Source organism: Sorex araneus, chromosome 4 (assembly GCF_027595985.1).
Source record: "Sorex araneus isolate mSorAra2 chromosome 4, mSorAra2.pri, whole genome shotgun sequence".
NCBI lineage: Eukaryota > Metazoa > Chordata > Mammalia > Eulipotyphla > Soricidae > Sorex > Sorex araneus.
In genome coordinates this window covers 127,507,781-127,534,340 of record NC_073305.1, presented here as the reverse complement: position 1 = coordinate 127,534,340, position 26,560 = coordinate 127,507,781, and the positions used below count along the sequence as shown (strand labels likewise).

General features: G+C 43.1%; 1 protein-coding gene across 1 annotated transcript in view; it reads left to right on the top strand.

Annotated features, from left to right (window-relative positions):
* The first annotated feature begins 11,395 nt into the window (after positions 1-11,395).
* ASCC3 (activating signal cointegrator 1 complex subunit 3) overlaps positions 11,396-26,560 on the top strand; it is a 332,257-nt gene continuing 317,092 nt past the window's right edge. Inside the window, exon 1 of the mRNA XM_055136146.1 lies at positions 11,396-11,758. The gene's annotated coding sequence lies outside the window, so the exon portion shown is untranslated. The remainder of the gene's footprint in view (positions 11,759-26,560) is intronic.

Here is a 26,560-nt window from a genome sequence, read left to right as displayed (position 1 = left end):
CAAAACCAATGAAATGTTGCTACTCGGTCTTACTTTTCATTCATCACCAGTTCTGTTAGTGTAATCTATTGTTAAATGCTTTATTTTATTATAATGCTGCTTAACTTTAAAAAGATTGCATTCAGAAGTAAGTCCCAATGCAGTACTCATATTTTCGTATGATACAAAGCTGGAGTGGGTATATAAGTGAGGACGGATTTCTACAAGGACAGTACCTGTAACCTTGCACCTATCCTAAACTTTTTCAAGGAAATTTTCAGGTTTGTCGAAGTAAAAAAAAAAAAAAGGTCACAAAAAGTTCTCATGATGGTCATTTGGTCATTTTATAAGCAACAAGATGTACTTTCATAGTAGAGGGTAGCATGTTATTCTGACCTTCCCTACCCTTATAGTAAACACAACCTGGCCTTGATGCCAAAAGTTCAATGATACCTCTAATTCTATTTTTACTACATAATAAACCCTTTCTATGCTTTTATGGGGCTTTCCCATAAGAAAAGACTTTAAAAATAGAAGGTGGAAAGTCTCTTTCAAGTCTCAACAAGCCTCACAAGTTAAGGCTAGCAACAATATGAAAAAATGTTGAGTAACATACTGTATGACTGTACGTATATGAAATTCAAAACTGGGAATACCAATTTATACTGAGAAAAGTATAATGTCCAGATAATCTCCTCATCGGCCACCCTCCAGATCTCAACGGTTGCTCCTCCCAGATGGGAGTATAAAATGAGGTCCCCATAGTGATACCACCAGACTCCGCGCCAGGCTGTTGTTACTCTGGGAGCCCCAGAGATGTGGGGGTGAGAACCCTCCCCGTCCCGAGGGACCCAGCCCTGGCAGCCAACCTCCACTATCCAACCACTGCCACACTCCAGGCCGCTTTCCGGACACATAAGACATTTCCTATCCATTTTCCATAATTATCACACCGTATTTGATGGAGTTCAGACAGTAGGCAACAAATCATAGAAAGTTTATACATACATATATATATATATATATACATACATACATACCTACATATACACACACCTCTCAGAGAGCCCAGCAAGCTACCGAGAGTATCCTGCCTGCATGGGCAGAGCCTGGCAAGCTATCTGTGGTGCATTCAATACCAAAAACAGTAAAGATAGGTCTCATTTCCCTGACCCTGAAAGAGCCTCCAATCATTGGGAATAATGAGTAAGGAGAGGCTGCTAAAATCTCAGGGCTGGGAGGAGTAACGACGTTGCTGGTGCCCACTCGAGTAAATTGAGGAACAATGGAATGACAGTGTTACATTGAGAAAAGTGGCTATTTTGTGGAAACTAAACTGGATATAAGGTACTATGTGGCAATATGCAAGTTCCAAAGTAATCTTTGGTTTGCTTCTATTTTTAAAAATTATATACCTGGGGCTGGAGTGATAGCATAGCGGGTAGGGCGTTTGCCTTGCACGCGGCCGACCCGGGTTCTAATCCCAGCATCTCATATGGTCCCCTGAGCACCGCCAGGGGTAATTACTGAGTGAAGAGCCAGGAGTAACCCCTGTGCATCGCCGGGTGTGACCCAAAAACCAAAAAAAAAAAAAAATTATATACCTCAACTAAATGTGTAAGTCTTTAGTCACATAAAGAAAGCTGAATGCTAAAGAATACTGGATAGTTCAGCTTACCCCATTGACCTAGGTTTGATTCCAGGCACCACATAAGATACTCAGAGCATTACCCAGGGTGATCCCTGAGCAAAGAGGTGGGAATAAAACTTGAGCACCACCATGAGTGGTCCCCAAATAGAAAGAGAAAAAAATTATTTGAAGATTTTTTTTCATGGTAGTTTAGAACTGGTTATTTTTATTACTTTATTGATAACATCTATATTCTGTTTAAAATATTTGGGCACTTAACTTTTCAATGGTCAATTTTCCTCCATAGCTTTTTTTTGCTTTTTTTGTGGGGTCACACCTGGCGATGCACAGGAATCACTTCTGGCTCATACACTCAGGAATTACTCCTGGCGGTGCTCAGGAGACCATATGGGATGCTGGGAATAGAACTCAGGTTCTCGGCGTGCAAGGCAAACGCCCTACCCGCAGTGCTATCGCTCCAGCCCCTCCATAGCTTTTATATTTCATGTGTCATGACGAGGTCTCTCAATATCTTTTTCCATTTATTTTCTGTCATCTGTACTCAAAACTCTTTAAATCTAAACTCTAAACAATCATCTTAGAACTAACATTTGTGTGTGTGTGTATGTGAGAGAGAGAGAGACAGAGACAGAGACAGAGACAGAGACAGAGAGAGATTCTGTGTGTGATTCTGGGGATAGAAATCTGGCTTGGCACACATTCTGCCATTGAGCAACATCCCCAGTTCTTAAAAAATTTTTTTTCTCTGTTCCCAATACCACTCCTGGGAATATATCCTGGAGAGGCAAAAAACTATAGTTGAAATGACTTCTGCACTTGACTATTCAATGCAGCACTGTTTATAATAGCAAGAATCTGGAAAAAACCCGGGTGCCCGAGAGCAGATGACTGGTTAAAGAAACTTTGGTGCATCTGCATAATGGAATACTATGCAGCTATTAGAAAAGATGAAGTCATAACCTTTGTATATAAGTGGATCAACATGGAAAGTACTATTCGAAGTGAAATGAGTCAAAAAAGAGAGAGACAGACATAAAAAGATTTCACTAATCTGGAATATAAAGTAACAGAATGGGAGACTAGCACCCAAGAATAGTAGAGATAAGTACCAGGAAGTTGGCTCCCAGTCTTGGAAGCTGGCCTCACATGCTGGAGGAAAAGGCAGCTCAGATCGAGAAGGGAACATCAGGTAAAGTGTGGTTCAAGGACCCGCTTGGTTCTTAGGCATTCGGGTTTTTTCCAGATTCTGGCTATTGTAAACAGTGCTGCGATGAACATACAGGTGCAGATTTCATTTCGACTGTACTTTTTTGCATTTCCCAGAAGTATTGATGTCGGTGGGCCCCACGGGTGACTTACGTGAAGCAGGGAGGAGAAAGATGGTCACTTTCTCTCCAACCGTCTCAAACACCCGGGACCCAGGGTTACTGGGTTCTTGTCTCGCTCTCGGAAAAGAATTTCAGGAGTAGACAAGCAGTGAAGTAGCAGATTTTATTTAGAAGGTCTTAGGGAAGAAGGAAGGGATAAGTGGAAAAGAAAAACCAGTAGGAGTAACGCGCTCAAGAAAGAATGCGGGCTTCTCCAAGAGTGGAGGAAGCTCTACACACATCCTAGCACTGGACACGAAAACATGAAAGTACACATCTCAAGGGGGGAGATGCGGGCGACACATGTGCTCAGGCACCACATGTGCTCAGCCACGTGGGCACAAGCAGCACATGGGCTCAGGCAGCATATGCGCGCACTTCCTTTGTTCAAGGTGGCCTTTATAGGATTTCTCCAACCTGCCCCCATGTGGGGGCTTCTTCCCAGGTAAAAGTCCGTTGCTAAGGAGGTTACCAGGGAGGTTGGGAGTGGTGATGGCCTTCTTTGGGGAACCTCCTGGGGAGGGGTCCATTATCCTCAGGGTCTGCTGAAGGTCTTATCAGGTCCGTTTCCTGTATCCACAGGGTGGGTCAGTCTCAGGATTCTCCTCCCCAGAGACTTTGATAATCTAAGTTTCATTGCCAGGGGCCTTTCCCTATCTACCTGCCTACATCAGTATTGCTGGGTCAAATGGGAGCTCAATTTCTAATTTTTTGAGAAGTGCCCATATTGTCTTCCAAAAGGGCTGAACCAGTCGGCATTCCCACCAGCAGTGTAGAAGGGTTCCTTTCTCCCCACATCCTCTCCAGCAGCGGTTGCTTTTGTTCTTTTGGATGTGGGCCAGTCTCTGTGGTGTGAGGTGGTATCTCATAGTTGTTTTGATCTGCATCTCTGTGATGATTAGTGATGAAGAGCATTTTTTCATGTGCCTTTTAGCCATTCGTATTTCTTCCTTGAGAAATTTTCTGTTAAAGAAACTTTGGGTAAAGTGAAAGAAAAGTGAAATTTATCAGTTACACAGGCGGGGTGGGGGGCTGGGGAGGTGGGGGTATGGGGAAGAGGTATTCTGTGATTCTTGGTGGTGGAATATGTGCACTGGTGAAAGGATGGGTGTTCGAGCACTGTATGACTGGGACTTAAACCTGAAAGCTTTGTAACTTTCCACATGGCGATTCAATAAAAGAATAACTTAAAAAAATTAAAAAAAAGGAACTTTGGTACATCTACACAATGGAATACTATGCAGCTTGTCAGAAAGGATGAAGTCATGAACTTTGCATATAAGTGGATCAACATGGAAAGTATCATGCTAAGTGAAATGAGTCAGAAAGAAAGAGACAGACACAGAAAAATTGCACTCATTTGCAGAATATAAAACAGAATGGGAGACTAACACCCAAGAATAGTAGCAATAAGTACCAGGAGGCCTGCTCCATGGCTTGGAAGCTGACGTCACATGCTGGGGGAGAGGGCAGCTCAGATAGAGAAGGGAACACCAACTAAAGTGTAGTGGAGGACCCACTCAAGATGGGAGAGGCGGGTTGAAAGCAGACTATAGATTGAACACGATAGCCACCCAGTATCTCCATTCAAACCATAACACCCAAATGGAGAGAGAGAACAATAAGGAGTTCCCTGTCACGGGGCCGGGGGGTCGGGGGAGACAGCACGGGGTGGGGGGGTGGAGGGACCCTGGGGCTATCGATGGAGGAGAATGGGCACTGGTGGAGGGATGGGTACTCGAGTATTGTATAACTGTAACACAGGCACGAAACTCTGTAATTGCACCCTCACGGTGACTCATTAACCAAAATGAGTTTGTTTTTTAAAACAAAAAAAATAAATAAATAAATAAAAATAAATAATTAAAAAAAAATAAGTGGCCTGGGGAAGGTGGGGAGGGAGGGAAACTGGCATCATTGTTGGTGAGAAATGCATACTGGTGAAGGAACTGGTGTTGGAATATTTTACAATTGAAACCCAATCATGAACATATTTGTAACTGTGTATCTCATGGTGACTCAATGATAAATAAATAAATAAAAATGAAAAAAATAAAAAGGACCTGCTTGGGAACTACAAAACCACTCCCGATACGGTGCCAGCCTAGCCTCCAGTGGCCCCGGCCGCCAGAAGTCACGCCCTTGACCCACCCTCGGCGCCATCTTGCCACATTCAACAGAGAAGAAGCCAGGCGTTCTGGTGAGCAACACGGCTGGAGAATGCTCCGGACCCGAGACGGGGCCAACAACACTGGGGATCCAGACTGAGGAGGTGCAGCCACCACACCTTCTCCAGATGGAGCCCTGGTGACACTGAGCAGCAACTTACACGGCTCCGGGATGAGGGACTGGGACACATCCGAACCGCGCGGCCGCGTTTGTATTAGAAAAGGTCACCCATGGAGGAAGCATACCTCCAAGGGTGACCTTTTCTAAAAACTGAAAACATACAATCTTTTAATGGAAAACTAATTATCAAATGCTTCCTTAGTAGGGCTGTCTTTCTTGGGGGGAAACTCCAACAATAGTGAGTTTTGTGTTGAAATATGGAACGTAATCAAGGTAAAGAGAAAATGAAGTGAAAGTCATCAGTTATACAGTTGGGGGTCAGGGGTGGGGATATATTGGGGTGGAATATATTGGTGGTGGAATATGGGCACTGGTGAAGAGATGGTGTTTGAATATTGTATAACTGAGACATAAACCTGAGACCTTTGTAACTTTCCACATGGTGATAACATAAAAATTAAAAAAAAAATCACACCCGATAGGAGGACCTATCAGGGTGCTTATACACACACACATTCACACAGAGGTGTAAGAAAACACGCAACCCGGAGATTCTTCTGGTAGCGATTTATTAAGAGACCTTCTCGGGAAAGAGGAACGAGGGACGAACGAGGAGGAATCCCCTACCTAGCTAGGCAGCTTCCCTCCTTATCTACCCCTCGCTGCCTCCTTACGCCCAAGTGTCTGCAGCTGATAGGTTAGCCACAGCTTATGGGCGTGGCAAGACATCCTGTTTCCTTATTAGGAGTTGTTTTCGAAGCACACAGGTGTTGATTACAAAGAACGCTACAAAGCATGGTCCCATGGAGGCTCTCCACACAGAGGTTATCACATCCCTCCCCTATACCCCCTAGAGATTTCCAAGGGAGCATACCTCCACAGCAGATTTTCCACAGATTACCTCCTTCCTCGTGGATTTCTTCACTGCTCTCCTGGCTGGCTCGCCAAAATGATGTCGGTGGGCCCCCATGGGTGACTTTCGTGAAGTGGGGAGGAGAAAGATGGTCACTTTCTCCCCAGCTGCCTCTGCCACCCAGGACCCAGAGTTACTGGGTTCTTGTCTTGCTTGCAGTAAAGAATTTCAGGAATAGACAAGCAGTGAAGTAACAGATTTTATTTTAGAAGGTTTTAGGGAAGGAGGAAGGAATAAGTGGAAAAGAAAAAACAGCAGGAGTAACACGCTCAAGAAAGAAAGCAGGTTCCTCTGAGGATGGAGAGAGCTCTACACACATCCTAGCACTGGACACGAAAGCATGAAAGTACACATCTCAACGGGGGAGATGTGGGCGACACATGTGCTCAGGCACCACATGTGCTCGGCCAGGTGGACACAAGCAGCACATGGGCTCAGGCAGCATATGTGCACGCGCTTCCTTTGTTCAAGGTGGCCTTTATAGGGTTTCTTCAACCTGCCCCCACAGTGGGGCTTCTTCCCAGGTAAAAGTCCATTGCTAAGGAGGTTACCAGGGAGGTTGGGAGTGGTTTAGGCTGGATCACATTTTAATCAGATTAAGGGAGAGGTTGAGGGAATTCGAGGAACTTCATGGGAGGGTTCAATCTCCTCAGGGTCTGCTTTCTGTATCCACAAGGTGGGTCAGTCCCAGGATTCTCCTTCCCAGAGACTTTGTTAATCTGTTTCATTGCCAAGGGCCTTTTCCTATCTACCTGCCTAGATCACTCTCTTTTATGAACACTAGTTTGATTAGGTACCACATATGGTACCCTGAATAATGCCATGGGTCACTCAAGCACAGAGCCAGGAATACCACTGTGTGTGCTACCCAAACATATGTGTGTGTGTGTGTGTGTGTGTGTGTGTGTGTGTGTAAACAGTTTTCTGTTCTTTTATCCGATGTTCTATTTTGGGGTGGTGGTGTGCAGGCCATACCTGGTGATGTCAGTGTTCTTAATCCTGGCTCTGTGCTTAGCCATCACTCCTGGAGGGGGTCAGGAGACCATATGTGGTGTCAGGGATTGAATTGAGTCTGCCATGTTCAAAGCAAGTGCCCCTCTTGACCTGCTGTACTATAGCTCTGGTCTCTATGTGGACTGCTTTTTATGACTGTGTAGACAGATGGTTCTTTAAGACACATGTAAACCATCTTCCAAACTGCCAGCTTGTTGCTAATAAAGTGCTTTATCTATTCCTTACGTCATTTGTCCTTTGTTTAACTTTATTTATTCATTCACTTATTTGGTTTTTGGCCCATGCTGGCAATGTTCAAGTCTTAGTCTTATTCCTGGCTCTTACTCTTGGCTCAGAAATCATGCCTGGCAGTGCTTGCGGGGCCATATCTGGTACTGGGGATTCAAATCAGGTTTAACTGCATGCAAGGCAAGAGCTTTAACCCCTGTACTATCTCTCTGGTCCCTCATCTATCTTTTGATTGGTCCCTTAAGAGGCAGTGAAATTGGACCTCTGTGGTTTTTAGTGCATATTGAAGGAGACACTGACAGACTAATCGGTTGGAAATTAATCTTGAGCTTGTCAGTTCTGACAACATATGAGGTGACAAGGCTGAAAATGTATGTCTAAGGATGCTATGATTGAACATAGAGATTAACAGAGCCAAAAACATAGCTTGTCAAGCCTCTAAAAATATACTGGAAACACTTCCTAGTTTTGAGATAATTTTGAGATTTTGAGATAATTATGATACCCTTAGTCAAATAGTCACATACATGTCATAATTTTATAATTCGTTACACATAACTTTACATATATGGTGTATATTATGGTTTATATTAGGTGCATTTTGCTTAAACTATTTTATTCCATTGTACATCTTGGCTATGTTTCCCATATCATGCAATGAGATTCATGGAATTCTTGTTGGTTTTGCTTTTGGTTCACACATGGTGCTGGGCCCTGTGCTCAGGAACAGTTACTGCTGGGGCTCCAGAAACTATATGTGGTACTTGGGATTGAATCTGGATTGGTTATATGCCAGGTCAGCACTTTCTCCTGTGCACTATCTCTCTGGTCCTAGGTCATACTTTAATCCACTTTAGAGACACTATAATTTATTTAAATTGATCTACTTAATATTTTTGTTGTTATAAGTAGTACAATTAATTTTCATTGATTTCTAAACAGTTCATTAATTTTTACATATATATGTACGTGAATGTGTATGTGTTTTGGGGCTAGACCCAGCAATGCTCAGGGCTTACTCATGGCTCTGTGCCCAGGGATCACTACTGGCAGGGTTTGAGAGGTCATATGGAGGTGCATAAGAGGTATCCAGGATTGAATCCTGGGTCAACTGTGTGTAAGGCAAGCTGCAATCTCTTCAGCCACCCCATAATAATTTTTTGTTTTGGATATGAGGTGCTCAGGGCTTACTCCTGACTCTGTGCCAATCCCTTGCAATGAATCAGGGATCACTCCTGGTGGGCTTAGAGGACCATATGGGGTGTCAGGGATCAAACCCAGATCAGCCACATGCAAGGCAAGAGCCCTACCCACCATACAATTGCTCTGCCACCAAATAGGATTAACTTTTAATCCTACTTTATAAATACCAGATTCCAATTGACTAGAGTATTAATTACTTGAATTCAAAATTGAATTGCTTGTATTAAATATTGTGCAGGCTAATACTCATTTATTACTGTTTCCTTTCCTTCCAGTAAGGACCTTCCTTTGTAGACAGAATAGAATGCAGCTTATAGAATGTAGCTGTAGTCCTGCTTGCTTAACTTTGCCCATGACATATTTTCTAGATAGTCACTTCTCTTCACTATGAATCATTATCAAATTATCTTTTCATTAGCATTTGGAAAACCCTTCAGAATACAGAGAAGACAAGAGAGTACAATAGAACACATGTTTTCCTAGGCCACAAGTATCTAATAGAAATAATATGATACAACTATTCAATTAAAATTCCTTACTAGGTATATAAAAATAAGGTGAAATTAATTTTAATATATCAACCTTATACAGAATATTGCTAGAGCTGTATGTAGTCAGTATAGAATTGTGCTTTACATATGTTTTTTGTATTAAATATTAAAGATCTGGTGTATATATATATTAGTTACTACGTGTTTCAATTTGGAAGATAGCTATGCTCATCCCTCCACCACCCTCCAACATACTGGGAATTGGTCACATTTTGGAAGCCAATACATTTGTCTGTGGTTAATCTATTGGCCAGGAGAATTTTAGGCAAAGTATTTTCAATATCCTTTTATAAGTCATTGAACTTTGATAAAACCTGCCATTCAAATTTCTAGTCCCACTGCTGCTACCACTAATCACCAGGTCGCCTCCTTGAATTATTTACTTTTTCATACATTGGTTTTCCCTCAGAAGCTATCTTGTAAATTTTTTGTAATGCTCGTTAAATTTCAATAATTTGAAAATAAAGTTAATAAAAGTATCAAGAAATTCTCTTTATATAAGGGCCCCCTTGCAATTAATCCCTGCTAAAACTTCAGAATCTATATCATCTTAAATCCAGTGGTGAAGGCATGGATTTATCTATCCTAAGGCAGATTTCTTTTGTTCATGCTTGAGGAGCATTCTTTTCTCAATGTTTCTCTCTCAAGTCTGCATCTCTTGGGACAACATGAAACAAATGTAGGTCACATAATGAGCCTGCATATTTGGAGTTTATAGAACTTGATGGTGTTTCTTCATGTCATGCTTTTGAACTCTCATGATTTTTGTTCTTTTGATTTTATGGTTCACACCAGTGGTGCTCAGGACTTACTTCTGGCTCCTCACTCCTAGAGGGGTACAAAGTACTACTATGTAGTGCTGGAGATCAAATGAGTGCAAGGCAAGTGCTTCCGTCCTCATTTTGATCTTTTTGTTGTTTTGTGTTTTTTTTTTTTTTGGGTGGGGGTCACACCCGCTGATGCACAGGGGTTACTCCTGGCTCATGCACTCAGGAATTACTCCTGGCGGTGCGGGGGGGGGGGGGGGGGGGGGCATATGGGATGCTGGGAATCGAACCCCGCTCAGTCGCGTGCAAGGCAAACGCCCTACCCGCTGTGCTATTGTTCCAGCCCCCGTCATTTTGTTTTTTATCTGAAATAATTCTGATGCACTAGAGGACTTCATGGGGCATGACAGGCGTGGTATTGCATCACACTGGCTGTCACTTGTTAACACGTTCCAAGAGTCAAGACACATTATCTTCCTAGGGGAGTGAGGATGGGGGCAGAAGTGAAAAGTGAGGGTCCCAACACATTTAAAAAAAATTATTTATTTACTTTGGGTCATACCCAGCGATGTACAGGGGTTACTCCTGGCTCTGCACTCAGGAATTACTCCTGGCAGTGCTCGGGGACCATATGAGATGCCGGGATCCAACCCAGGTAGGTTGCATGCAAGGCAGATGCCCTCCCCACAGTACTATGGCTCTGGCGCCCCAAACACATTTTTAACTTAGAGGATCTTTGCCTATACCACACGGTGCTCTTCCACTGTTTGGAGGAAAAGTCTCCTCGTTGGGCTTCTATACTACAATGGCATGGCCATTTCTCAAAAGAATAGAGAACTGAGCTTCTAAATGATCCAGCAATGCCACTTTTCGGTTACCCCATTCTTTTTAAGAAGGGCTCTCAGTCCTTGCAACTGAGCCCAGGTCTGCCCATTGGCAGTAGACCGACCCAAAGCACCAAAGTAGCTCCGATGCCTTCGAGAGAACTCCACCTTCAGTGCTCCACCCTGGACACTGAAGGAGGCAGGTAGAAGAGCAGGGAACATCACATCGAAGTGTCCACGCTGGGCGGACGGCGGCAGGCAACTGCCCCGTTTGTCCGTCCACACCCCGCAGCTCTTCATCTCTAGAGAGAAGCTCTTCCTTCCCGCAAGTGATGGAGGAGGGGGGAGGCGGCACAAGCGACCTACAAGAGCAGCCGGGAGAGCCGCTAGCCCGGGCAGGAGCCGCAGGCCGGCGTCGGTGGAAGCGTGAGCGTCCCGCGCCCGCCGCCTTCCCGGGGCCGCGCTCCCGGCTGCAGGCGCGCTCCGCCCGGGGCCGCGCTCCCACCGCGGACTCTGCCCCGCTCCACCCCCTCCCTCCCCCAGGGGGCGGGGCGGCGGCGCGCGCACGCGAGCGACCGGCGGGCGGGAGGAGGGAGAGGTGAAGTGGGAGGGGGGGAGCCGACGTGCCGACGTTGGCGCCGCGGCTGGCGGGTGACGTGTAGGCCCGCGACTGCTCCGCCCCGTCCCTCCTCCTCCTCCCGGCCGGGTCCGTGGGTCTGTCCGGCGGCCTGGGCGCGCCGGGCCCGTGACTTGGGAGGGATTCCCCCGCTTCACCCCCCACCCCCGGCAGCCCGGCGGTGCAGCTGCCCGCGGGGCATCCTCAGTCCCGCCTCCGGCTCCCCCACCTCGACCCTCCCTCCCCCCCCCACCACACACACACACACACAACACGCGGCGCGCGGAGTCGGGATCCTCAGCGGGGAGGAGGGAGGGCGGCAGCGAGTCGGCGGCAGGGCACCCGGCGAGAGAGAGGTGAGGAGGGGCGCGGGGACGCGGAGGGGCGCGGCGGGGCGGGAGGCGGGGACTGCGGGGACGCCGGGGGGTGGGGGGCGCGGTTCCGGGAGCCCCTCGAATGGGCGACAACTTCCGCTCCCGACGCGCGCTCCGAGCTGTCAGCGCTGTCCCGGCCTCCACTTGGAGCTGGGGCTGCACGGGGCGCTCCCTGGGAATGTGGTGGCGGGGGCGAGGGGGGCGGGGGGGGGCGCCAGGATCGCGAAAAGTACCAGGTCACGCACGGCCCAGCTCTCAAGCCCCAGCGGGGCTCAGCACCCGGGGTTGATTTTTTTTTTTTTCTTTTCTGCTCTGGTCATTTGATTTTTATTAGTCATGCCGCCACAGATCATCCCCAGTCACTTTTCGTTTTCTTCTCGGGGGACGGGGTAGCGAAATCACCGCTACCCAGTTATTTATTTATTTATTTTTAAAACTTCTTTATCCCAAAGTCAACAGCTCTGGTATTGACTGTGCTAACTGGCAATCGAGGCTGAATGTGGCCATCGAAACCAGAGTGGCACTCGCAGATAAGGAATAGTGTGTGCGCTGGGGAGCTGGGGTGTGGGGAAGGGGGCACATGTTTTAAATAGGCTTATCTTTGTTTCTTGAATGCATTGTGTTTGATTAAAAAAAAAAAGAGTGTGTTTTTTGGAGTAGCAGAAAGTTTGGTCTGAATGGCATCCCGTGTGAAATTCAAACTGGTCATCCATTTTTTTCTTTTTTCCCTAAGTAAGATTATTTTGAAAAGCTGATATCATCATAATCAGGTTCCATGTTTCACAGATTGAAAATATCAATATGATTGTAAAAATATTTACAGAAAGTTGGGAATTCAACTCGATTCTATTCTGGAATGTCCATTTATGTTTCGTTACTAGTGATAGTTATAATAATAGCCTTGCGTGAGAGCAATACTCCTTAGAGACGCCTGTTAAGCTCAGATGAAAGAGTCTTATTTGAGTGACTTATTTTTTCTTGGCTTAGTCTTAAGTGATCCCTGGTGAATAGCTTTCTTTTCACTCATTTCTTCATATATGCCAGACGCTGCCAGGCCTAGGAAATAGAGTGAGGAATTTGACTTTCTATGCCTCCGTATCATTTTAAGAGAATCCTGACTAGGATGCCTCTTCATTTCGTAGTCTGTAATTGACCAAAGGAAGGTTTTTGGCAAGAATAAGTTATTGCCAGTGATTTCTTTGTTTATTTATGGTGTAGTAATTGAACTCAGGGTCTCCTACATGTGAAATGTATGTTCTGCTGCTGAACAACATTGCTGGCCTTGTTGTCAGTATATGCTTCAGTTAATTACATTGAAACAAGCAGATCATTTTACTGAACAAGATGATTTGATTTTGTCTTTGGTCAACAAAATGGTGTATATTCTAGTAAATACACATTGCCAGTAAAGAGTATGGTTTTCTTTTTCCAAAGTTGGCTTCAGTATTATTGACACTTGGAGTCAGTTTCTACCTTGTAAAAAATTTATATTTTCTAGTCTTTACATAATATGCGTTAATGCTTGTAATTCTTAAGGGTTCTGTGCATGGAACCTATTCAGGAACATGCACTTACTGAAGTAGAGTTACTGACCCATACATAGCACCTGCCAATGCAAGGTAACTAGCATAAACCCTTTCAGTACAAAAATATGTCTTTCTATAAAGTGGCACAGTTTTTCACTTTCAGACATGGCTAACGTGAAACAGAAGTCTTAGCCAGTGCAGATATTTCTAGGAGAAAAAGTTATGTGATTACCAAGGACAGCAGTAAGGTGTCTAATACATATTTGGTACTCATCAGAATGTAGGCATTTTCCTCTGATACTATACTATAAAGTTTTTTTATACTATAAAGTTTTTACACGTGGAGATTGGGATAATGGAGTTAGTTGAAAAGGCATTGCCTAAATGCTTTGCATTTAGGAGACCCTGTTTTGAGCCTTGGCCCCAACACTGACCAGAGCTACCCTCAGCAGTGAGTTAAGAGTAGCCCTTCTTACCTCTAGAATGGTCCCCAAACTGAAAACCAAGGGAAAAAAAAAAGAGAAGAAATAGTAGAGACTGGATCTTATATATTTTCTTCATCATCATCATCATCATCATCATCATCATCATCATCATCATCATCATCCCCATCATCCCCATCATCCCGTTGATTGTTGAATTTCTCGAGTGGTATCAGTAATGTCTCTATTCATCCTAGTCCTGAGATTTTAGAAGCCTCTTTTAACTTCTTCCCAAGGATGCCACATTGAAGGCTCTTTCAGGGTCAGGGGAATGAGACCCATCATTGTTACTGGTTTTGGCATACGAATACACCATGGGGAGTTTGCAAGGCTCTCCAATGTGGGCAGGAAACTCTCGGTAGCTTGCCAGGTTCTCCCAGAGGGAGAAGTAGGCTATAAGATGTCTTCAGGGAGCTTGGTTTTATAGTCTCTGGATGTTGGCCATTGGTGGGATTATACGGCACCGGGGGCAGTCCCTGGGTGTGACCGCCTAGCTACTGGAAAATGGGTAGAGGCCAGTCCTGATCCGAGCAGGCTTGGAAGTCTCAGCCCCGGGTCCCACACACCTGGGTTCTTCTGCTGGTACCTTCATGCGTGAGGCTTGTCCGAACGTGTGGAGAAGGGTCTTGAGCATGGCTGTGGCTAAGCTCCGGAGGTCTTTGGCCACGGGAGCTCTGCTCGGGGTATTTTTGTACTTATATATTTTACTTAGTATAATGCTTAACATATTGAGGACAGGTTTTATATATCATGTATATTTATGTAATTGTACCATCTCATTTAAGATACTCCTTAATGCTTGTAGATAAATAAGTCTGTAAGTCTATTCTGCTGTTTTGAACATCTGTCTTACAGATTATCTTGTTTTGTTTCGGGATCACACCTGGTAGTGACAGGACTTACTCCTGGCTCTGTGCTCAGTCTTGGGGGGATGTGGGAAAACATATGGGGTGCTGGGAATTGAATTTGGGTCAACCATGTGCAAAGCAACCTTCCTACCCAAATTATTTTCCCTCCCACTCCTGTCATATATGTTATTTTAATTTATTTCTGAAACTGTTTTTCAGAGTTAATGGATTTTATCCATGTCAGAGTATTCGAATTTAATCAGATTATTTTAGCTGAAAGGGACATAACATTTTATGTAATCCCTGTTAGTTTTGTTGACCAGGAAAGAAGGTAACTGATTTTCTGCTATCAAACCCAAATTAATTTTTGAGTTCATTTATTTTTGTCTTTTTTTTATTATATCATCAGCTTCATTGTTGTTATTTAAAAATTTGTTTATTTACCTATAGCATTGTACTAGTTCAGGTATACACCATAATGGTTTAATATCTGTATAAATTGGTGATTACCTTTAGTTAATATCTGTCTCTGTATCTAGTTATGATTTTTCTTATGGGAACTATTAGGTTATACTTTAGTAAATTTCAAATGTATAATTGGTATCATTAACTGTTGTTGACTAGGACTACCCAAACATATTCAGTGACTTATTTATTTTGGTCTCGATTCCTCCGTCCCTCTCTGAGAGCCAGGCAAGCTACTGAGAATATCCTGCCCGCACGGTGGAGCCTGGCAAGCTACCCGAGGTATATTTGATATGCCAAAAATAGTAGCAACAAGTCTCATAATGGAGACGTTACTGGTGCCCACTTGAGCAAATTGCTGAACAACAGGATGACAGTGCTACAGTGCTATGAAGTTGTACCTTTTTGTTTGAATAGATTAACTATTGGGGGTTCCCATTTTCTGTTATTACTTTTGGAGTCTGGAGTGATAGAACAGTGGGTAGGGCGTTTGCCTTGCATGTGGCTGATCTGGGTTTGATTCCTCTGCCCCTCTCAGAGACCCTAGCAAGCTGCCGAGAGTATCCCGCCCACACGGCTGAGCCTGGCAAGCTACCCCTGGAGTATTGGATATGCCAAATAAAGTAACATCAAGTCTCACAATGGAGACGTTACTGGTGCCCGCTGAGTAATTCGATGAACAACGGGACGACAGTGCTACTTTTGGAGTATTTTTCTAATAGTTTTTCACTTCTGTGATTCATTCTTCATAGAGGTTTAAAGAGAATTCTTAGGAATTTTATTCATTCTCAAATGTTTGAATTAGCTTGAAAAATTACAGTGGAATTTGGAGCGATGCCCGGGATCAAAAAGGGTTGGCTACATACAACATAAATGCCTAAACTCCTGTACTATTTCTCTGTCTTGTGAAAATCACAACCACTTCCACTCATAACAGTGCATCTAGTTCTTGTTGCAGGAATTCTGTATTAAGTAACATGAATCCAGGAGTCTCTTAATAATGGTAAAATCTGTTCTATAAAACCAGAGCTTTTTTTAAAAGAAGGAGGTAATTTGTCCTGTAATTTTGGAGTAGTCAAGGAGGTATTTGCTAATATTCTTCCAGTATTTAAGACTTGTTTGGTCACTATGAAACAATATGTCAGTGATTAAGCAAGTTTATCAGTTGTGTGTAGCTAAGAAACGTAGCATATGAATTTGATAAAATATATTTCATTCTGAGAGGAAATCTTTTGTTTACTAGTGTGATAATTTGTCTTTTAAGAAAACTTTTTTACTTTCTCGAAGTGACACCGCATGTCTGATTTTTCCTGAGCATTTTTTTTTAAATTTCTTTGCTTCTTAACTGTGTTCAAAGTCTCCTTTATCGAATGTTTCCATCTGATTATCTTCAAGACTTCTGTTTCCCGGCCTTTTGCTTGTTTCCTAAGTTTACACAGGAATCCTTGGGAAATATTTAACCATTTTCCATGGTGTTCTTAAGGAATAAAAATTCTGTTGGATTCCACACCTTCAGGACACAGAACACACCCTATTCACTACTTTCTTTCAAATATTGTACAGACATCTCAAATTTGTTGTGAGATAAACTCTTAATATTTTCCTTCCTTTACTCCCACCCCACTCAAAAAAAAATCTTTGTTTAATTAGTGAACAAATAATCAGAGTAGATCATAGGTTTGTTTTGACTCTGATTTCACATCCATTAATTCAGTTCCTGGAACCTGTATTCTTATCCTTAATCTACACGGTGATCGTGTCTCCCTGTGGGCCATTTCCTTCACTGAAGTTGTGGTAATCTTTATGTAACCAGGTCTTGTTTTAAAGATTACATATATATATATATATATATATATTTTTTTTTTTTTTTGTGTGTGTGTGTGTGTGTGTGTGTGTATGTGTGTGTATGTGTGTGCTGGGATAGATAGGGCAGCACCAGTAGTACTCGGGGCTTACTCCTGGCTCTGTGTCTGGGGTTATTCCTGGTGGAGCTTCAGGAACCATATGGAATGCCAGGGATGGAACCCTGGTCGACCATGGGCAAGACAAACACCCTATCTGTTTTACTATGGCTCAGGCCCCTGATTTCTTTTAATTTCTAAATGTGACTTACAAGGGCCTTCATGACCTGGCTTCTACCCTTCTGTCTGGCTCTGTGTCTGTCAACATTGCTTCTTGACCACTCTCCTCCACTTGTGTTTTCAGTTTTAATTTGAAATTTCCTTATCTCTCTGCTAGAATATGTGCTCTCTACCTGGCTAGTTCTTCATTCTTGAAATACAGTATATATCCAAGATGTGTGCTGAAAGTAGACTATAGACCAAATATGATAGCCACTCAATACCTCTATTGCAAACTACAACACCCAAAAGGAGAACAAAACCTCCCTGCCGCAGAAGCGGGGTGGGGTGATGTGGGATGGGATGTGGGTGGTGGGAGGGATGTTGGGAACTATGTAAAAACACAAAAAAGAAAGGGGCTAGGCGGGGAGCACCTCACTGCACTGGGCACAGGGCACAGGGCAGCGGCGCTCTAGCTCTCCTGCACCTACATTTGGTAGTCTCCAGCCGCTTCCCCCACCCCGGGGAGGTTGATGGTGATGATGAGGCAGGTGAAGGAAGGAATGGAGCCAAGCTGGTTGGTCTCAGTTGCGCTTTATTCCGTTCCCATCTCCATTCTCCTCTGCTTCTCCTCCTGCTTCTTCCTCCCCCCATGCTACTTCATACGCCTTCTCCTCTGGATCTGGATCTCTATCTAGCTTCTCTAGATCTGGCACTGGGACCCACCGGGCCTGGCCTCCAACCCACTCTCACAGCCTAGTTAAATCCCCTAGCATGAGGGGTTGGGGCTTACACATAGGTGTGGTCACAATCAATAGGGGTAAAGTTCTTTCCCTCAGGGGATGCTTCTTCTAGGACAGATTTTCTTTCAGCAGGACACCAGTCCAAGGGCGGAATCCCATGGGTGTGTTTCTTCTTTCCTTGTCCAACTAATATATCACATCACTGTCATCCCGTTGCTCATCTATTTGTTTGAGCGGGCACTAGTAATGTCTCTCATTGAGACTGATTTTGGCATATATCCAATACGCCCGGGTAGCTTGCCAGGCTCTGCTGCACGGGTTCCATACTCTCGGTAGCTTGCCGGGTTCTCCTAGAGGGGTGGAGGAATCGAACTCGGGTTGGACACGTGAAAGGCGAACGCCCAACCGCTGTGCTATTGCTCCAGCCCCAACTAATATATAAGCATTCATAATATTAATCATTTTGTATGGACATAGCAAGAGATGCATTAAGCTTATAGAATTGCTCTCCTGGGGTCATCTCGATCTCAGACTACAGTGCTCAGGCCAGATTAGTCTTTCCTATCTCTAGCAGGGTCCTAGTCTTGTTTTTGGATCATGACATGACATGACATGTCCATGACCAAGCTGTTAACATGTAGTTAAGCATTAGGCACTTTGGCCAGGCCCATCTCGATGCCAGGGTAGCACATAACTCACCGCTTGCCCTGGATCCATCCTGTCCCTCGTCGGGACCCTGCTTTTGGGGGTGCTAGGAAGTAAGGGTAGCTGGGGATTAAGTTGAGAAAGCAGATGCCCTGGAGTGAATAATATTTGAAGCCAATTAAATCCCATGTTATGAAAGCATATTAATAAATGTCTTTCTTTGTCCATACAAAAAGGACATTGTTTTAAAGTAAACTATTCAAAAGACATAAGAGAGGAGAAAGGCAATATTAACTTACAACACAAGTTTTCTGTCCTAGCAAGGTCTGACCTTACAAATTAAGAGTCTGATTAGGGGAAGAGCTTATTAACTGGTTGGGGAAGGGAGCATAGAAGTGATTATGGATAGACAAAGGACTGGGAGTGGCTCAGGAGCACCTTGATGGGTGTTACTGATATACCTAAGCTCCTAGTGGCAAGGGGAGCAGGACATACCAGAGTAGTCTAGAATTGTTTAGAGATTATTACCAGATATGCCTAAACTCTTTGTGGCAAGGGAGAAAGGACAAACCAATGATATCCTACAAGAACATTGGTGGAGGAGAATGGGAACTTGTGGAGGAATGGGTAAACTATCATTGTATGACTGAAATTCAAACATGAAAGTTTGTAAGTTTGTACCTGTACCTCACGGTGATTCACTAATAAAAAATAAATAAAAAAACCATAAAAAAAGGTTTTTCAAAAAAAAAAAAAAGAAGTTGCTTCTTTGTCTTGACCTCCTTTCTTGCAAGGCTAGATATGCCTGCTGTGCTCCCATAACATTATTTAATGACTCTTTTACAATGGGATAGCTTGTTTCATTGGTTTGTTTTTCCCATTAGACTTTGAGTTTCACAAGACCAAGGTTTTCTTTTTCATTTCAGGTGTGCCCAGCCTGATGGCTAGCTTGTAGCATAAGCAGTACTGGTTAAGGAAAGTTAGTCAAGCGAGTGAAAGCTGTTCCTGCATTCTTGTACTATGACTTTTCATTTAAACTTTCTCCTGCTATAGGATTTTTAGTAATCAGTTTTTATGTTAATCTTTTCCCTCTTTCCTGCTTTATTAGCTTGAGATTTGGAAAATGCTTACTCAGTTATTAGTTCTAGAGCTAAATTTCTGCACGTGTTAGTGCTTGTGTTCTTTGAGAAGAATGGTGTCATAAGCGGAATGAGTAAATATTAGATTGTGATTCCTTTTATGTTTAAGAACTTTAACATAAAGTTAGCTGTCGAAGATAGTACAGTGGGAAGGGTGCTTGCCTTGCTTGTAGCCTGTCAGGGTTCAATCCCCAGTACCTCTTGGTCCCTGTAGCCTCACCAGGAGTGATCCCTCAGCAGAGAGCCTGGCAGCAAGTCCTGAACACAGCTGGGTGGAGCCCCCAAGCCAAAATAAGCAAAAAAGAACTATGCTAGTTGTACAAACATTTTGTCCTTTAAGGACAGTTACTAAGCAAATAACTGTGAAAAATATCTTGAATACTTGCAAAAATGTAGAAGTGTAATATTGAAAAAAAATGAACATATGTATATAAACATATATAGAGAGATCTAGGCATATTAATGTGCTGCCAGTTTTGTTTTGTTTGTTTGATTTTTGACTCTTTGGGGTCATACCCAGCGATGCTCAGAGCTTACTCCTGGGGCTCTGCACTCAGGAATTACTCCTAGTGGTGCTTGGGGAGCCATATGGGATGCTGGGAATCTAACCCGGGTTGGGCATGTGTGAGGCAATCTTCTTCTGATTCTCCTGGACTATTGCTCCGACCCTGTTGTCTTTTTGGGTGTGGCAGCTTTGGCCTCCCTTTTTCTCCTTCCTGTTATCCTTCCATCAAGACATTATGCAGACATTCGTTGATATCCAATATGTGTCCAGCCATCATTTCAGGTTTTGTGGTTACTGCATTGAGTGAAACAGAGTTCCACCTCCGTGGAATTCATTTCTTATTATGCGGCACTTAGAACATTATAGAAAAATATTTCATGGCATGTGATAAATAGTAAATTATCTTGGGCATAATAGAAGAATCAAGGACCTAATTCTAGAGAGGAAGACTTCTGGTGAGGAGTCATTTGAATAAGCACATGAATGAAATGAGAGAGTTATTTGTGTTGCATCTGGGGGTGTGGTGTTTATGCAAAAATCTAGTTTTATCACTATAATGAAGGCAAGTGTGAATGCCTAAGAATGAGCAAGGAGAATTACAGGAAATCAAAATTACAGGAAAGCCCATTCATTGGGACTTTTACTGGAAGCTTGATCAGAGATGGGGTTGAGAGCATGGGGAGGGTTTTGAGAAGAGAGCCAAAATTTTGTTTCAAAAAGTGTGTAAAAACACAAAGAAGAAAAGGGACCAGCGGGGCTCTATCTCTCCTGCTCTCTCCTGCTGCCGTGTTCTTCGGTAGTCTCACGCCGCTTCCCCACCCCGGGGGAGGTTGATGATGAGGCAGAAGGAAGGAAGAAGGCCAAACTGGTTGCTTGACCAGTTTATTTCGTTCTCTCTCTCTGCTACTCCTGAGTCTGGGCCCCCTCTGCCCCACAGTCTTAGTTTATATAGCAAATTACATAGGGCGGTGGCACAAAGGTGGGTTTAACATCAACAAATCAACAAAGAAGGGTAAGACCATTTCTTGAGGAGATTAACAAAATCTCATCTAAGGAGATCCACTCAAGGGTGTGTCAGGGTGTGAGCTAGTAATCTGTTTAAACAGTTACAGTAAATCTACTTCTAATATTTCTAACAATGTTATTCTGTATGAGCACAGTAAGAGATATAAAGTTTGGTTTTTCCTGAGGACATCTCCAGACCACAGTCCTCAGGCCAGGTTAATCTTCCTAACCCCAGCAGGATCCTAATCTCATCGTTACTTTTGGATCATGACAGCATTGTCCATGATCATGCCCTCAACTTATAGTTCAGTATTGTGTTGCTTTGGCCTGGCCCATTTCGATGCCAGGGTAGCACATAACTCACCACTTACCCTGGATCCATCCTATCCCTCGTCGGGACCTTGTTTTGGGGGTGTTAGGAACTAAGAGCAACTGAGTTGAGAAAGCAGATGCTCCAGAGTAAATATTATTGGAGTCAATCAACTCCTAAGTTATAAGTACAATATTAACTCTCTTCCTGTGTCCATACAGAAAGGACATTGCTTTAAGTTAAACTATGCAAAAGACATAACTTATAATACAAGTTCAGAGTCCTTAGAAGGATCTGATCTTACAAGATAACAGAATCTGATTAGAGAAAAGGTGATTAACTGGTTGGGAAGGAGGGTGCAGAGAAGAGTTTACAGATAAACAAAGGAATGGGAGTGTCTCTGGAGTGTCTAAACCTAAGCTCCCTGTGTCAAGGGAGGAAGGATAATCAATGTTATCCTGAAATATTTAGAGCTACACTCCAACAAAAAAGGAATCATTTCAAACTACATATGGAAAACTAACTTTATTAGGGTGGAAGGGTGAAAATAGAGAGACTGTATAGACTTTGCTATGATTCAGGAAAGAGATCTTCAGAGCAAGAAGTGTTATATATTGTGGAGGTAGAGCTTGAAGAATTTGCTAATGAATCAGATGGAATAAAAGGTCAAAGGGCTAGTATGGTTATAGAGCTCTGGTTTCTAAGGCCTATGAATTCCCCCCTAGCTGTTGTCCCACAGGCCTGAGTGTGATAATCCCCATGGCACAGCACTGTCTTAGGTGATCCCTGGTGCCACAACTAAGAGAGCTACATTGCAACCAATTGTGTGACCCCAGCAAGTAATACAGTCAAAATATGTATGAGCAGTATGGCTACAGTGTGCACTTCTGAGCCAGCCCGTGTGTAAGTACTGCTTCAAGACTTATGACCCCTATTATTGCAAAACTGCAACAACCAATTTAATAAATATAAATTGATATAATGATTAGAAAAAATAATTGTACATGAGAGAGAGGGGGAGGGAGAGAGAGAGAGAGAAAAGAAAGTATCTTCCATAGAGGTGGGAGTGGGGCAGGAGGAAAACTGGGGACATTGGTGATGGGAAATGTACACTGGTGAAGGGATGGGTGTTGGAACACTATATGAATGAAACCCAATCACGAACAACTTTGTGTATCTCATTGTGAGTCAGTTAAAAATATTAAAAATTAATTGCTCCTTTAAGAAAAATTTTGGAGCTGAGTAACAGGCAGAATAAAGCTTTTTTTTTTTTTCCAAAAAATGAAAGTGGGGTGGACATGGGAGAAAATGTGTAGTGAGAGATGGAGTTTGACATTTTGAAGTTTGAGCTAACTAACCTATTGGGCATCCCAGTGGTGACATGCAGGTGGCATTGGGCACCTATATCTAGAGTACAGGTGAGATGTGTAGGATGGAGATAAGATTTTTGAATTAATGCTTAAAGGACACTGTAGCACCTTAAAACTGAATGAAATTGCTTGGGGAATGAGTGTAGAAGCTTAGAAGTATTCTAAGATCTGGGTTTAAACATAGAGCAATGAGGGAAGCATTGAACAATGAAAAGAAGCCCACAGAGAGGAAAGTGCCAGTTATGTAGGATAAAAACTCGAAGATGTTAGTGCCCTGAATACCAAGTGAAGTAACTGTACCTAATAGTGCTTGGCTAAAAACTCCACTATCTGGGATTGAACAAGGACCAGATACAGTGCCTGTGATTGAACCACGGCCAGCTGCTAAGTATGTTTGTCTAAGTATATTTGTCTTAAGTATGTCCCAGTAGTTGCATCCTGCATTTTTATGTTTAATTCTCAGGAATTCATTTTAGAAGGAAAATTTTGTGTGATTCTTAGTCTGAGAGTATAAACATAAAGTAGTTCATCAGAGTTTGCTTCTGTTAAAGATATAATCATGATGGTGTAACCATATGTGACTCTCGTGATTTAAAAAAAGAGGGGCAGAGTGGCAAAATCTCAGAAACTGATATTGCTATGCTTGAATATTTTTACTTTATGTGTAAAAAAAAAGTGCGTACATTTTTTTGTGTTTGGTGCTGGGGATCAAATGTGGGGCCTTACAGATATAAGGGGAGTGCTGAGCTCTGTCCTTGTGGTTGTATTTATTTTTATAGGGGCTTTGGCAGTGGTGTTAGGGAGTTCATTCATTCACTTTCAATGAATCTTGACGCTGAGTCGGGAGCCTAATGGTTTGCCTTTGGGCCTTGTGATACCAGGGGCCACCTTTGCCATCCCTGTGGTTTTTGGGGGCGCATGTGGTGTAGGGCAACTTTTCTGAACCTTTTCCTTTTTTTCTTTTCTAAATCATACTTACTTTACACTGATAAAGTTTCTAGAATGTACCTTTGTGCACAGCAATATTTCATTTCTTTTTCTTTTTTTTCCCAAAATTGAACTACAGTGATCACTGTCACTGTCACTGTCACTGTATCACTGTCATCCCGTTGCTCATTGATTTGCTTGAGCAGGCACCAGTAACGTCTCCATTGTGAGACTTGTTGTTACTGTTTTTGGCATATCGAATACACCACGGGTAACTTGCCAGGCTCTGCCGTGCAGGCGAGATATTCTCAGTAGCTTGCCTGGCTCTCCGAGAGCGACGGAGAAATCGAACTCAGGATGGCAAAGTGCAAGGCAAATGCCCTACCGCTGTGCTATCTCTCCAGCCCAAAGTCGTATAGTGGTTAGTACCATAGTGATATACACAGTTAAATAGTCGTTCATGATGATTGGGTTTCAGTCATATGATATCCAACACCTGTCCTTTCATCTCCCACCACTAATGTCCCCAGTTTGCCTCCTACTCACTCTCCCCTACTTTCTCTCCTCTCTCTCTCTCTCTCTCTCTCTCTCTCTCTCTCTCTCTCTCTCTCTCTCTCTCTCTCTCTCACACACACACACACACACACACACACACACACACACACACACATTCCTTTTGGGCATTATGGTTTGCAATACAGATACTGAAAGGTTATTACATATATCCCTTTATCTGCTTTCAACACTCAGCTATTGTTCAGAGTTATCATTTCTAATTGTTATTATCATATATTGTCCTTTTCTATCCTAACTGCCCTCTGTCTCCCCCACACACTTGTGGCAACCTTCCAACCATTTACCAGTCCTCCTGGCTTCTGTTTATTCTGGCCTTGAAAATTAATCTTACACTAATTTTTTAATATCCCACAAATGAGTGCAGTCATTTTATATCTGCCCCTCTTCTGATTAATTTCATTCAGCATGATATTGTCCATGTCCATCCATTTATAAGTAAATTTCATGACCTCGTTTTCCCTAACAGCTGCATAGTATTCCATTGTGTGGCTGTACCGTAATTTATCTCGTCATCTTTACTTGTCTCAGTCTTTTTCTGACTTTGGCGCCCTCCGACTGTATTTGTTTCCTGTATCACAGGCCACCCCTTCTACACAGTCCCTCCCCCTTCCCGTTCTACTGGTTGACACTCTTGTTACATAGATGATTTTTGATTGTAACCCTTTGGAATATTCTGGAGATCCACGGGAAGGATGTGGTTCCTGGTTGAGGAATGCTGGTGTTGAGGATTTAGCTGAGAGCCTCTACACACACAGTTCATGCACTTCTCTCTCTTGGGCTGTCTCCCTGCCCCATAATTGGGTATTTTAACTAAACAGGAAATAAGACTATATAAACAGGGTTCCCTCCTCCTTACCCCTCCTCCAATAAAATCCCCCCAAATCGAAGCATAGCTTGGCATGCATATCCTTAACACATTGATAGCAGCACTGCAGTTTGTGTTACTTAAACCACATTCAGGAATGAGCCACTGGTAGTGTGTACTGGTGTCAATATGTAAAGAAGCATTAAGGTTGTTCAGTAAAGACAATTTGTAATCTATATTCATCAGTCTGTTTCTTGGGAATAGAGAAAGAATTTTGGATTGGAAACGGCAGAATTGATTTAGATGACATGGAATTGAAGTACATTATGGGCGGGAATATTAAATACCACCCAGGTGTTCTATGTGCAGATGATCAATCTCTTGCAAGCCTGGTAATTTTTAGCTAATGTTTTCCAAACCTGCCATTCATTGAGACTGAGGCCTTTCTTTTTTTTCTTTTTTCTTTCTTTTTTTTCTTTTTTTTTTTTTATAAAAATCTCATGCCAGCCTTTGGTATTGCTTTAAAGCTTAACTAAAATTTTTATTTAGTGGAGTATTTTAATAATATGGAGAATTTTAGAAACAGTGCAATAAACCCTGATGTGCTAACAATGATGATTTTAAAAGTATTATTTTTTTTCTTATCTACTTCAGAGCTTTAAAAAAATGCATTTCTCGCCTCATTCCTCTTTCCTACATCCACTACCTTGAAACTGCTGTATCTAGTTGTCATGCATGTTTTTACATATTCCTGTGTGACAGGATAGATACTAACCAAGACATAATGAGGGCTATTGAAGGAAAGAAATGGGACTGATTAGCTGAGTGGATAGAATACTTAAACTAGGACAACAGGTGTCTTTAGCTTTTTAGAAATCATTCCTGTAAAGTTGCGCTTAAATTTCTTAACTCATATTTGGTAGTACAGATAATTGGGAGAGCAGGGTTGATCACACCCAGCAGTGCTCAGGAGCTGCTCCTTGGCTCTGTGCTCAGAGGTTACTCCTGGCAGTGCTTGGGAGCCCATATGTGGTGCTTGGTTGACTGCATGCAAGCCAAGGACCTTAATCTCTGTGCTGTCTGTCTTGCCCCAGTGCAGGTAATTATACTTTGATTTTGGTTTCTTGGGCCGTACCAGGCAGTGCTCAGGATGTATTCCAGCCTCTGCACTTCAGGGGTCACTCCGGGCTGTGCTCAGGAGACCATGTGGAGTTCTGGGGATTGAACTCTGGTCTGCCTCATGCAAGGCAACACCATGTCTGCTGTGCTGTTTCTGTGGCCTCTAGTATAGATAACATATTAAAAGCAAAACCAAAAGCCTCTCTTCTTTCCCTTCCTTTACGACTTCTCCTTGCCTTTTCACTTCCTTGTCTCCTTC